This window comes from Carya illinoinensis, chromosome 4 (assembly GCF_018687715.1).
Source record: "Carya illinoinensis cultivar Pawnee chromosome 4, C.illinoinensisPawnee_v1, whole genome shotgun sequence".
NCBI lineage: Eukaryota > Viridiplantae > Streptophyta > Magnoliopsida > Fagales > Juglandaceae > Carya > Carya illinoinensis.
In genome coordinates this window covers 20213949-20228088 of record NC_056755.1, presented here as the reverse complement: position 1 = coordinate 20228088, position 14140 = coordinate 20213949, and positions in this window count along the sequence as shown.

Genomic DNA, 14140 nt, shown 5'->3' with positions numbered 1-14140 from the left:
TTCAAGAAGGAGTTCAATGACCGCTTCTTTCCCGCATCGGTAAGGAAGCAAAAGGCAAGAGAGTTCTCCAATCTGGTCCAAGGGGGCGCGACAGTGGAACAGTACGCCCGGAGGTTCATAGAACTTGAGCGGTTTGCTCCTCACCTTGTCGCCACTGAGGAGATGCGAGCAGATCGTTTCCAGGAGGGGCTGCGTCATGACATACGCCGTATGGTGGTCAGCCATCGGATATCCACTTTTCAGGAGTTAGTGGATGTGGCCACCCTTGTAGAGCGGGAAAATAATCTGAGTATGGGCTCCCCTTCAGGGCATAAGAGGCGGAGTTTCTCTGGTGAAGGAAGCAGCTCGGGTTCGCCCCAGAAATTCGTTCAGCGGACCGGAACTCGACCTCAAGCATCCTCAAGTGTTCGCATGGGAGGACGTGTGCCTGTTTGTGGAGCTTGTAATAGAGCTCATGAGGGCGAGTGTCGGACGAGTAGCGGACCCCAGTGTTACCGGTGCGGCCAAGTGGGACATATTGCTCGGGATTGCCCCGTCAGAGTTCAAGGAAGCCGTGGAGGTAGACACGGTGGAAGAACCAACCTGAGACAAGCAGTGCAAGCCCGGGTTTATGCTGTCACACCCGGAGAGGTGGATGATGAGGCACCAGCGACCCATGATGCTGGAGTAATCATAGGTATGGATTAATTTAATTTTTAAGTTGGATTTAATTTTTGGTGCATTTGGTTTCTTCGTTGTTTTTTTTGGATTTCATGGGTTGTGTGTTTGGTTCAGGAAGAGTCCGTTTGTATGAGTTTTATGCTTGTACTTTGTTTGATTCCGGTGCTTCACAATCATTTGTGTCTTCCACGTTTGCTCGGGTGTGTAACTTGGTCACGGAACCGTTGCCGAAGGCTATGGTAGTGGCTCTACCCGATGGTGAGATGGTGTGGTGTTCCAAGGTTGCTTTGGGATGCCCGTTAAATTTTGAGGGAAGATTCTTGGATGCTGATTTGGTGGTGTTCAAGCTGTTGGGTTTTGATATCATCCTCGGGATGGATTGGCTATACTGATATTCTGCGAGTATTAATTGCAGAAGTTGGATAATTAGCTTTCAGCTTCCAGATGGTGATTGTCTGGAATTTGCGGGGAGTAGATTAAAAGAAAAGCCGATGATTATATCGGCGATTCAGGCAAGAGAATCGTGATGTCATCCCAGTTGTGGAGGAATTCCCCGATGTGTTTGTGGATGACTTGCCCGCACTACCCCCTGTTCGGGAGATGGAGTTTGTTATAGATTTGGAACCTGGAGCGGCTCCTGTGCATAAAGCTCCTTATCGCATGGCACCGGCTGAATTGAAAGAGTTGAAGACTCAGTTGCAAGAACTGGTAGAGAAGGGATTTATTCAGCCTAGTACGTCGCCGTGGGGTGCACCAGTTTTATTTGTTAAAAAAAAAGATGGAACCCTCCGTATGTGCATTGATTATCGGGAATTGAACAAGGTGACCATAAAAAATAAATATCCTCTCCCGCGGATTGATGATTTGTTTGATCAGCTTCAAGGAGCAACCGTGTTCTCTAAGATTGATCTGAGGTCGGGATACTACCAGCTGAGAATCAGAGACCAGGATGTGCCTAAAACTGCTTTCAGGTCGAGGTATGGGCATTATGAATTTAAGGTGATGCCGTTTGGGTTAGCTAATGCCCCTGCAGCGTTCATGGATTTAATGAATCGAGTGTTTCGACCTTATCTGGATTCCTTTGTGGTAGTATTTATTGATGATATACTGATTTATTCCCGAGATGTGGAAGAGCATGTGTATCATCTTAGTCTGGTACTTGAGAGATTGAGAGAACACCAGCCATACGCCAAGCTCAGTAAGTGTGAATTCTGGTTGGAAGAAGTTAAATTTCTTGGGCATGTAATTTCCCGGGGCGGAGTGGCAGTTGATCCTAGTAAGGTAGAAGCCATTTTATCATGGCCACGCCCGACTACAGTGCGCGAGATCCGGAGTTTCTTGGGGCTTGCCGGATACTACCGAAGATTTGTAGAGGGTTTTGCTCGCCTATCCGGACCTCTCACAGCCTTGACTCGGAAGAGTACAGAATTTGTATGGTCAGATAAATGTGAGAGAAGCTTCCAGGAATTAAAGAATAGGTTGACGACGGCACCAGTGTTAGCACTCCCAGAACCACATAAGCCATTTGTAGTCTTCAGTGATGCGTCTAAGTTTGGTTTGGGTTGTGTCCTTATGCAGGAAGGACGGGTTGTTGCCTATGCATCTCGTCAGCTAAAGGACCATGAGAAGAATTATCCGACGCACGATCTAGAATTGGCTGCGATTGTTTTTGCACTCAAGATCTGGCGGCATTTCTTGTATGGGGAAGCTTGTGAGGTATTTACTGATCACAAGAGCTTGAAGCATTTGTTTTCCCAGAAAAGTTTGAATATGAGGCAAAGGCGGTGGCTGGAGCTAATCAGTGACTATCAGTGTGAGATCAAGTACCACCCGGGGAAGGCTAATATAGTTGCTGATGCTTTGAGCCGGAAGTCTCATTTGGAAGATGAAGCCGAGCCGTCAGATTTGGATTCGTTGCTTTGTGGGATGAGAAGGCTCCTTATAGAGAGTTCGCAGCAAGTAGAGATTTTGTCTTCAGTTCTTGATATTCGGGTAACCGATTTTGAAGAATTGAAAACTCTCCAAAGAAAGGATCCGAAGCTGCTGAACATCAGGAAGAGAGTCAGAAAATCTCGAGGGCCGTTGCATTATAGCATGGATAATGATGGGATACTTCGGTTCCGAGATCGCAGAGTGGTCCCAAAGGACTCAGATTTCAAAGAACGGATCATGGCGAAAGCTCATGCGGCCCCGTATTCAGTTCATCCCGGCAGTACAAAGATGTATCGGGACTTGAAGAAAAATTTCTGGTGGGATGGCATGAAGAAGGACATCGCCTTATATGTTGAGAAGTGCCACACATGCCGTCAGGTAAAGGCTGAGCATCAGAGACCTGCAGGTATGCTCCAACCCCTCCCTATTCCTGAGTGGAAGTGGGATGACATCACGATGGACTTCGTAGTGGGTTTGCCGAGAACGCCTAGTGGGAAGAATTCTGTTTGGGTGATTGTGGACCGGTTAACGAAGAGTGCTCATTTTCTGCCTGTTAATAACACCGACTCTTTGGGTAAGTTGACCCGTCTGTATGTCAAAGAGATAGTGCGACTACATGGCGTACCAAAGAGTATAGTGTCGGATCGAGACCCGAGGTTTACGTCGCAGTTCTGGAAGAGTTTGCAGGTAGCTTTGGGTACTAAGTTGAAGTTCAGTACTGCTTATCACCCGCAGACAGATGGCCAGTCAGAGCGCACCATTCAGACTCTGGAAGACATGCTGCGAGCATGTGTCCTGGAATTCCAAGGAAGTTGGGAAAACCATTTGCCGCTCATTGAGTTTGCATACAATAACAGCTTCCATGCGACCATTCAGATGGCTCCCTATGAAGCTCTTTATGGGAGAAAGTGCAGGTCGCCCTTATGTTGGGATGAAGTTGGGGAGAGTAGGGTAATTGGACCCGAAATAATTCAAGAGATGCAAAGCCAAGTCCGGGTCATTAGAGATAAAATGGCGGCAGCTCAGAGTCGCCAGAAAAGCTACGCTGATACCAGGAGGAGAGAGTTGTCTTTTGAAGTTGGTGATTGGGTTTACCTTAAAGTCTCTCCCATGAGAGGTGTTAAACGTTTTGGTAAGAAAAGGAAGCTAGATCCGAGGTATGTCGGCCCTTTTCAGATTCTGGAGAAGGTAGGGTCCGTCGCCTATAGAGTTGCTTTGCCAGATTATTTTGGGGATGTTCATGACGTCTTCCACGTATCATCCCTGAAGAAGAGCTTTGGACAGCAAAAGCCACGTTTCGTTGACCCAGCGGGTATTCAGTTGCAACCGGATCTCACATATGAGGTTGTTCCGTCACAGATTTTGGATTGGAAGGAGCAACAGTTGAGGTCCAAGACGATACCTTTGGTTAAAGTGGCTTGGGGAGATCCGTTAGCTCAAGACTTCTCTTGGGAGCGAGCAGCAGACATGAGGGAGCAGTACCCGTATTTGTTTGAATAAGGAAGGTATGTGTCTTAATCTTGATCACAGATGGTTTATGTGCTTTCTTGTGGCTTGCTTCAAGTTGGTGGTCGATTTGCAATTTCGAGGACGAAATTGTTTTTAAGGAGGGGAGGATGTGATGACCCGCTTTTGAGTGTATTTTCGCTGAAATAATTGTTTTTATTTTAATTAATATATTAGTTTAATTACTTTAATTTATTTGCATTTTAAAATTAGTTTTTAATTTATTTGATGTTGTGTTTTATTTCTTTTAGTTGTTTTGTGGTTTTTAATCTCTTTTTGGCGGTTTAGTTTTACTTCCCGGAATGAGGATTAGATCTCCTCTTTTCCCTACATCCCTTTTCCTTTTTCCTTTCTTTTTCTTTTTCCTTTTTCTCTTTTTCCTTCCTTTCTTTTTCTTTTCTTTTTCTTTTTCTTCTTTTTCTTTTTTTCTTTTTCTTTTTCCTGCTTCCCGTGTCGTCCCCCCCCCCCGAGCTCTCTCTCTCTCTTCTCTCTCCCTCACGGCCGAAACCTTCTCTCTGCCGGCCCACCGCCGTCCGGCCACCATTTGGCTCGCCACCAGTCCCATTCTCTTCGTCTCCCTCCGGCGCACCACCCCTCCGAAGCTCAGACCCAACCGGCCGGCCGTTTGGCCGGAATAGCCCTCCAAAGCCTCCATGGATTTTGCTCCGATCCGCCGCCGTCGCTCCACCTCCGGCCACCATTTCTTCACCACTTCATCACCGGTCCCTTGCCGTCCTAACCCACCCATTTCCGACCTCCAACAACCACCGGAACAGCTCCTACGAGCTTAGTTTCCGATTTGCATTTTCCAGCCATTTCCGGCGATTCCGCCGCCACCCTCGGCCAACCACCACTTCCAATAGCTTCACAACCATCCCTAGACCATCCCCTATCAATTTCGTGTCCTAGTTTGTCCCCGTTCAAAAGTGGGTTTTTCAAACCCACGGCCACAGTGAATTTTCACTGTGACGTTGCTTTTTCGCCGCCGTTTGCAACGCCGCTTGTTTTCTAAAATTGCCATATAGCACTGTAAGTATTTTCCAAACCCTATTTTCAGATTTAAATATATATCGCTCATTCAATTTATTTATTGTTGTTGGTTGTTGATTCTGGACTGAGTCCGAGCAGTTTCGGGGGTCGGATGGATGGAGGACGGAGTTGCCTGTTTAATTGTTTTATGTTGTTTGATTATTTTATTATGCATTGTTATGGCATTGCATGGTGCATGCATGTGTGTTTGTGGAATTGTGTGAAAAGCCTGTGTATTGGCGTAAGTGTATTACGGGTGCGTGTGTATCACGAGCCCAAGCCGGGATGGGTTATTATCTCGGTGGAGCTCTTCTGGTCACTCGGGAGCGGAATAAACTGAGTGATGTCCCCTGAGTTGTCGCTAGACGACGGGAGCGGGACTGGGGGATGCTTGGCTACGAACGCGCCGGGCGTGGAACCGAGCATCGCCCTACTCACCGACTCTGTGGCCCTTCGCTGGCGAGGGCTAGAGGATGCTTGGCTACGTACGCGCGGGGCGCGAAACTGGGCATCGCTTGTTAGGTGTCACACGCGTGGTGGTACTCTGCGGTGTGGCACTGGAGCCAGGGTGTGTGGATGACCCCTAGGGGAGGTCATGGTGCATACGGTTAAAATTGGATAATGGTTTGAGAGGCCAAATGGGACTTTTGGCGTGGTATTGGGCCAAATGGACTTTTGGCGAGATATTGGGCCAAATGTGACTTTTGGCGTGTTAGTTAGAAAGATTGTGTGTTTTTGGGCCAAATGGGTTTTTGGAGTGTGTGGAAAATTTGTGTTTTATGGGCTTTGTGCATTGGGCATGTTTCATGCATCTTGTTTGAGTTTTATGTGTTTTTATCAGGTAGTGTTTGGGTTTTACTTACCTGCGGTACCATTTTTGGTTCCGTAGCTTTTGGTGCAGAGTTAGAGGACGAAGAGGAGGAGGCTGAGCCCAAGGATGCGGCTCCGCCGGGTTGCTAATGCTATGTTTTATCTTTGTTTAAAACTGTATTTGTGTTTTTGTAATATTTTATCTATGTACGTTTTAAACAGCTTGTATTACGTTAAGAAAAATTTCTGGTACTTAGTTATGACTTTCTTTATCCGTTGCGTGTTCTTTCGTGCACATTTGTTGCCTTTGCACACACTTATCACCCGTCGATGGGATGGTGACCCGGGTTGTCACCATCCGGACGTCTCGATTTCCCCGTGTTCGGGCGTGGGGATTTGGGGGCGTCACAGCCGCATGCCACAACCTTTTTGCCCGAGGAAATTTTGGAGATATAACCTGAATACAATTCCATGCACTACATGTAGAGAACTTCCCATTTGGATTTTGCAACCATATCAGCAAGTCATTTCCTGATTTAAGACAGCCCAATTGTTCAACAAGTTCCTCTGCCTTCTCCATCCCCACTAACGAGAAAATAGTTCCACATTCCAACCACTCTCAGATTTACAATCTTTTAAAAGTAAGTCGAGAAGTTCGCTAATCTTCTGATGAGCAGAGAGAGGGCCAAAATCAGACCAGGTATCCCTCAAAAAAAAAAAATATTACCATCACGCACTTTCCATTTTGAATTATCGAGCACCTTCGGTAGACATTTCATTATCATCTTCCAAAAATTTGAGCCTTTAGTCATAGAAACTAGAGAAATATGCATCGTCCCAACATATTTGTGTAGAAAAAAATTCACCCATAATGAGGACCCTTGAAGCAAATTCCAAGCCATTTTCATGTGGAGAGAACTCTGCATATGTGATAACCTGCTCCTTCTTTCTTCTTTAATTACGAGCTTTGTTTAACATGCTGTACCTCGATGGAATGTTTTAAAAGATATCAAGCTGATTTCAAAGCAAGATAAATATTTTAAAAGATTACAGATATTTTAAATATTCTAAAAATATTTATATTTTCAGTGTTATTAGACTAAACTTGTTTTTAAAATAACACAATTATAATATTTTGATGAGCTCCAAAACTATTATAATTGTAAAAAATTATTTAAATTAAAATATTTTAGTCATTTAAAATATTACAAGACTTAAATTTATATTGAAAACTCTAAATTAATTTAAATGGTTTTATCATCTTCGAATAATTAACGAGACTTCATCATTTTAATTGATGATGAAGGAATATTATTTTATAAACTTTAGTTTATAAAATAATATTCTATCATAATTCCTCTCAGTGTTTTATTTTAAATAAAACACTTACGTGTTTTCAAATTAGTATTTGAACTCGCTATTAGATTATTTTGAAGATCCCGAAACGAAAGACCTAGATTAAAAACCTAAGCCCCCCCACTCTCTCTCTCTCCAAGCCGACGGAAGCAACTTCCCCCCCGCCCCCCCAACCCATGCTCGTTTAGCCCAGCCCCTTGTCACCGTGCCCAGCCTCACTGCGCCACCACCATAGCTCCACCACTCTGCCGCTGACTTCCCTCATGCTGACAAGCCCCACCCACCCTCTCTCTTCTCCCACTGTGTCTCTAGCTGAAATCAGTGAAAACCCATCTCTCTCCTTCACGCAACCATACACGGCAACCATGGTCTCACTGCTGGTCACCAATTGCCCCTCTCCCTCTGGCCAACTTCCCCTCCCACTGGTGATCTCTCACATGCTCTCTCTCTCTCTCTTCTCCTAGAGCAACTTGACTTTCTTGCGCTGCCATACACAGCCAATGTGGCCACCAAGCACCACCACCGTGCTCCCTAACCACCAAGGAATTACCAGTACCTCCTCACCTCCCCCACGAGCCTCACTCTCTCTCTCTCTACCTGAAATGGGTCTCTCATGGCCTAGATCTACCACCGACGGCCCTAGCGCCACTGTGCTCCACCTCCCCTGCCACCAAGCACTTTCACCAGCCTCCCTCTTCCTCCCCCTAGCTCCCCACAAAATTCCATAGCCTTCCTCCACCTCAAACACCTTCACTCTCTCTTAGGTACACTGTTCATGGCGTGATGCTCCGCCACCCAGACCACCATGACGCCACCTTGAGCCTTTCCAAGACCACGCCTAGCTGTCCCTAAGCCCAAACTGCCACTTTAAGTGGTGGACAGCCACTATACCTGGCTAACCGCCACGTACGACTCTTCCGACGTCTTGATCATGACGGGCAACGAGTGACGTACAGGTTATCCCTTCGATGGTATAACCCTCTATCTCTTATTATTTATGATATATGCTAGTTAACAGGTTGTAGATTGTGCTGTGAAGTATGGGTGTGAGGTATATGCCGTAGTTGTGATGCGTCGTTGTGGTGTGAAGAGAGTACATGTGGAGCATACTCCAAGTAGTGCAGCGATGCACCATGTGACGTGCGCTGTAGTGATGTGTAGCATAGAGTGAAGAAAGTGCATGTGGCGTGTGCTCTATATTGTGTAGCGATGCACCATAAGGTGTGTCGCATATAAAAGAATGGTTGCATAGTTAAGGAGCGTAGAGTGTATTGTGTAGCGCTAGGAATTGTGTAACAATACCCCGAAGCAGCTGTGATGTGGCCTACAGTCCAAGCTAACGGGTGTTACCTTGTGGTTGACTTATGGCTGAGAGTATGTGTGAAGTGGTGGAAAAGTATTAGAGTAGTGCAGCAGAAGTATGACAAGCGTCTTGACATGACTCAGGATTAGTCTCAAGCTACGTGACGTGACAAAGGTACATTTGTAGATGCAGCCCCCTTGTTAAGTGTCGGGATGAACTTGTACAGGGCTAGGAAAAAGGAAGTGTCCTATCAACCGGGTCTAAATAAGTTGGTATTGGAGTATGGAGCCTATTTATACAAGTGGGCATTCATTGAATTATAAATTGGTCTTAGGTGATAAAAGGGGATAAGGTACATGTACCTCTGGCGAGACATGTGTGTTGGACAAGTTTACCATATGTAATGGATAATATGTCCTTAGCATGGTTGCACGATGTTTGAGTCTCAGAGTTGGTTTAAAGTCATGTGGTATGCATGGATGGGAATGAGGATTGAGTATGGGCTTGGATGGTAGTGACAAGTATATCATCTAAGGTTGGAACGCGTGACTCTATCAGTCAGAATCATGCATCGAAATGTGGAAATAGAAAAGTAAGGTGAATTCCGAAGGTTCACTTTAAGGGATAGGACCTCGAAGGTTTTAGCATAGTAAATGGCATGTAAGAGCCCAGGGATGGATGGAGAGTGTTCCAAGTGAGGCATAGTTCTATTTCTAGTACAGCTACTTATGCATTAGATAGAGAATGACATGAGGTTATGTGTATGCATATAGGTTGTCATCTGACATGCACATTAATGGACTGCATGGAATGAGTATGGCATGAAATCCAGGTAAGTATTGCGTTCATACTCTTTTGGAGTTTTTCCTAAATAAATGAAAAAGAAAACGAAACACTTTTCCTTAAAATGCTAAATGGCTTTACAAACTGACGCTCTTCTTTATGAAACACATTTTACGAAAAGAAAGCTAAGCATAAGTTTTCAAATATATTTAAGTAGCGGCCCTTCTTGACTGCCCCTTTTTCACGCATCCAAAGTATGTAAGTATATGCATGTGGATGAATGCTATAAGTGGTACGTATTATATGTATGTTCACGAAATGAAACGAACCAATACTTTAAAAGACGCATGAATTGACATTTTTAAAGGATGCCATGAAAGAAAACTACTTTTTTTTTTAAATGTCCAATACTTTCAAAATGACTTTTTATGAACGAAAGGACTGTAAGAACTGTAAATAACTGAATGAACTGAATGAAAGAACTGTAAGAACTGTAAAGAACTGTAAAAGACTAAATGGACTAAAAAGGAACAAAATGATTGAAAAGGAATGAAAAGACTAAATGCATGATGTATGAAGCTACGTAACAACCATATGAATGGAATGGAAAGGTACCAAAAGACTGGACTGGGCAAATTGCAATGCCTGATAAGTAGTACTGGTTATGCACCCAGTGCTGCACCCTGACAAAATGGATTTCTAACTGTGGCCAAGGGCAGAATCAGATCCAAAAGACCGCTAACCCAAGCACACGGGGCACAACAGTGTGCAACAATCAATGAAAGAGATAAGAAAGAATCTATACATATTAAGAAATAATGCATGTATGTATGAAAAGATGTATGCATGAAAAGACTCTTTAAGAAATGAAGGCAGCGAGGCATGGGGAACTGTTTTACAAGAAGAAAGCATGTTTAAAAGAAAAACTCCACCTCACAACGTTTTAAAACGAACAGAATGTCTATGCATGCTATGTATATGATATGTATGGAGTGATGAATGCATGACTGAAAACCTTTGTTATTATATTTTAACTGTATGAAATAATGCTTACGAGTCATCGAATCATTTTAGTTTTTATGTGTGCCCTCTCAGGGATAAGATGAGCATGACACGTTAGGACGGGCACAGTCCAAGGGGAAAAGCACAAAAGCCTAGGCATGCTATTTTGTATGAGAGACTTAAGTATGAAATTTAATGTTTTCTACTATAACCTTTTAAATTAAGAAATAATTTTTATTTATAAACATGGAGTCTTTTGTATCCTGGCACGAAAGAAAAAGAAAATTTCAAAAGGAATCATAATTCCCGTCTATTTTATTAAAATCATTTTCTAAAGGACCCACCACAAGGACGGGCATTACAACAGATCTTGAAGATTTCGAAGACCCAGTCCTCCCTCAGTTATCAACCTACAAATATTACTCCACACCTTCCATTTCTTTTCTACTTTTTTCATCCTTTATGCCCCAAAAGAAAGTACTCATAATTCTCTAAATTTTATCAATCACAACTTTTAGAGCTTGAAGCACCAAGAGGCAATGAATCGGAAGACTCTGGAGCACATGTTTTAATAAAAGATACCGAGAACCACTCAACAATAATCGGGCTTTCCACCCAGCTAGACGATGTCTGATCTTATTAATAATATCCTCAAAATGAATATTGAGCAGCCTACCGGAAGCAATCGGCACTCCTAAATATGTAAAAGGGAAAGACCCATAAAAAAACCCCATTGTCTACAAGAGCATATGGCACCTACCTTCATAAATATGTTAGGAGAAAAATATCAAGGATTTTCTTTTATTAACAACTTGGCCAGACTAGTCTTCATATTTTTGCAAAACTTTAATAATAGCTCACAACGAAGCTTTTCCCCTATTAGAAAATAGGACTATATCATCCACGTAGAGTAGGTGAGAAATAATTGGCATACCTCAAGGCCGAGAAAATGGATTGATCGTCCCCAATTCCACATCTCGCTTTATCATCCGAGTAAAAATTTCTTCAACTAAAATAAACAAATACGGCGACCTGCCTCAAATCTCTCCCACTTTTAAAAAATCCTTTAGGGATACTATTCATAACAATCGAATACCATGGAGAAGCAATGTAACAGCCCACTAGAAATTCACTGTTGAAATTTCTATTGACATTAGGAATCTCGTGAAAAACTCCATAAGTTTTTACAAACAGACCAATTGCACAGGTTTTAGTCTGTCAACATAATCAGTATTATCACTCCCCATGGTGCCAAAAATGCGATTTTAATTATTTGAGATAGTTAGAAGTGTCAAAATATGTTATAGTCTACGCCACTAATGTGACGCCCCCAAATCCCCACGCACGGACACAGCGAAATCGAGACATCCGGATGATGACAACCCGGGTCATCACCCTAAGACGAGTGCCAAGTGTGTGTAAGAGCAACAAATGTGCAAAAGGAAATGCAGCAAATAACGAAAGTCATATAACTAAGTACCAGAATTTTTCCTAAATAATACAAGCTGTTTAAAACATACATAAATAAAATATTACATAACACAAAAATAGTTTTAAAAACAGCTACACAGCACAACTTCAACTCACAACTCCGGCGGAGCTGCATCCTCGGGCTCAGCCTCCTCCTCCTCCTCGAACCCCGCACCAAAATCTACGGAACCAAAAAATGGCGCCGCAGGTAAGTAAAATCCAAACACCACCAGATAAATACATATAAAACTCAAATAATATGCATGAAGTATGCCCAATGCACATGTCTCATAAACCACATCTCAAAACCCATAAAAACATATTTTTTTCCACGCACACCAAAAATCCCATTTGGCCCAAAAAAATATCCTTTCCAAATATCACGCCAAAAGTCACATTTGGCCCATATCCATCTCAACCCATTATCCAATTAATCCGTATGCACCATGACCTCCCCTAGGGGTCATCCGCACACCCTGGCTCCAATGCCACACCGCAGGTTACGACCACGCATGTGACACCTAACGAGCGATGCCCAGTTTCGCGCCCCGTGCGTTCGTAGCCAAGCATCCTCCAGCCCTCGCCAGCGAAGGGCCACGGAGTCGGTGCCTAGAGCGACGCCCGATTCCGCGCCCGGCGCGTTCATAGCCAAGCATCCCCTAGCCCCCGCTCCCGTCGTCGCTCAGCGACAACTCAAGGGACGTCACTCAGTTTATTCCGCTCCCGAGTGACCAGAGGAGCTCCACCGAGATAATACCCCATCCCGGGTTGGGGTCGTGATACACACGCACCCGAAAATCCACTTACGCCAATAAAACAGGCTTTTCTCAATTAAATAAAAATGCATGTGCATGCACCATGTAAATGCGATATCAATGCACAAAAATAAACAACCGTCCATAAATCAATAAAACAAGCAACTCCGTCCTCCATCCATCCGACCCCCGAACTCCTTGGACTCAGTCTGGAATCAGCCAACCAACAGATAAATAATTATTGAATGAGCAAAATATAGATAAATCTGAAAGTAGGGTTTGGAAAATACTTACAACGCTATACGGTATTTTTAGAAAGCTTGCGGCGTTGCAAACGGCGGAGAAAAAGCAACGTAACAGTGAAAATTCACTGTGCCGTGGGTTGCAAAATACCCACTTTTGAACGGGGACAAACCAAGGCTTGAGATTGATAGGGAATGGTCTAAGGGTGATTATGAAGCTAGTGGAAGTGAAGTTTGGCCGTGGGTGGCGGCGAAAACGGTGGTTGATGGCCAGATTTCCCAAAATGGAAAGCTAGCTCGTGGGAGCTGTTCCGGTGGCTATTAGAGGCCGGAAATGGGTGGGTTAGGACGGCAAGGAACCGGTGATGAAGTGGTGAAGAGGTGGTGGCCGGAGGTGGAGCGACGGCGGCGGATCGGGGCAAAAACTGTGGGGCTTCTTGGGCGTTTTCCGGCCAAACGGCTGGCCGGATGGGGCTGGGGTTCGGTGGGGTGGTGCACCGGCAGGAGGGGGTTCGACCGGCGGGAGTGGTGTCGACCACGGTGACCGGACGGCGGTGGGTCGGGGCTGAGCTGCAACCGGCGTGGGAGAGGAGAGAGAGAGAGGGTCGACGCACGGGAGAGAGAAAAGGAAGAAGAAAAAGAAAAGAAAGAAAAAAGAGAAAGAAAAAGAAAGAAGAAAAAGAAAAGAGAAAAAGAGAAAAAGGAAAAAGGGAAAAAGAGATGTAGGAAGAAATGAGGTCCAATCCTCACTCCGGACAACAAAACAAATCCGCCGAGAACGAGATTAAAAACTGTAAAACAATTAAATAAATGAAACACAACATCCAACAAATAAAAACCAAATTTAAAACGCAATAATTTAAAATAAATAAAGCAATATATTAATTAAATTAAAAACAACCCTTTAGTGAAGATACACGCAAAAGCGGGTCATCACATCCTCCCCCCCTTAAAACAAATTTCATCGTCGAAATTTGCAAGATCAACTATCAACTTAAAGCAAGCCACATAAAATCACATAAACCAACTGTGACCAAGATTAAGATACGTACCTTCATTACTCAAACAAGTATGGGTACTGCTTCCTCATGTCCGCTACTCACTCCCAAGAGAAGTCTTGACTTAACGGATCTCCCCACGCCACCTTAACCAAAGGTATTGTCTTGGACCTCAACTGTTGCTCCTTCCAATCTATGATCTGCGACGGAACAACCTCATAAGTGAGATCCGGTTGCAACTGAATACCCTCTGGGTCGACGAAGCGTGGCTCTTGCTGTCCAAAGCTCTTCTTC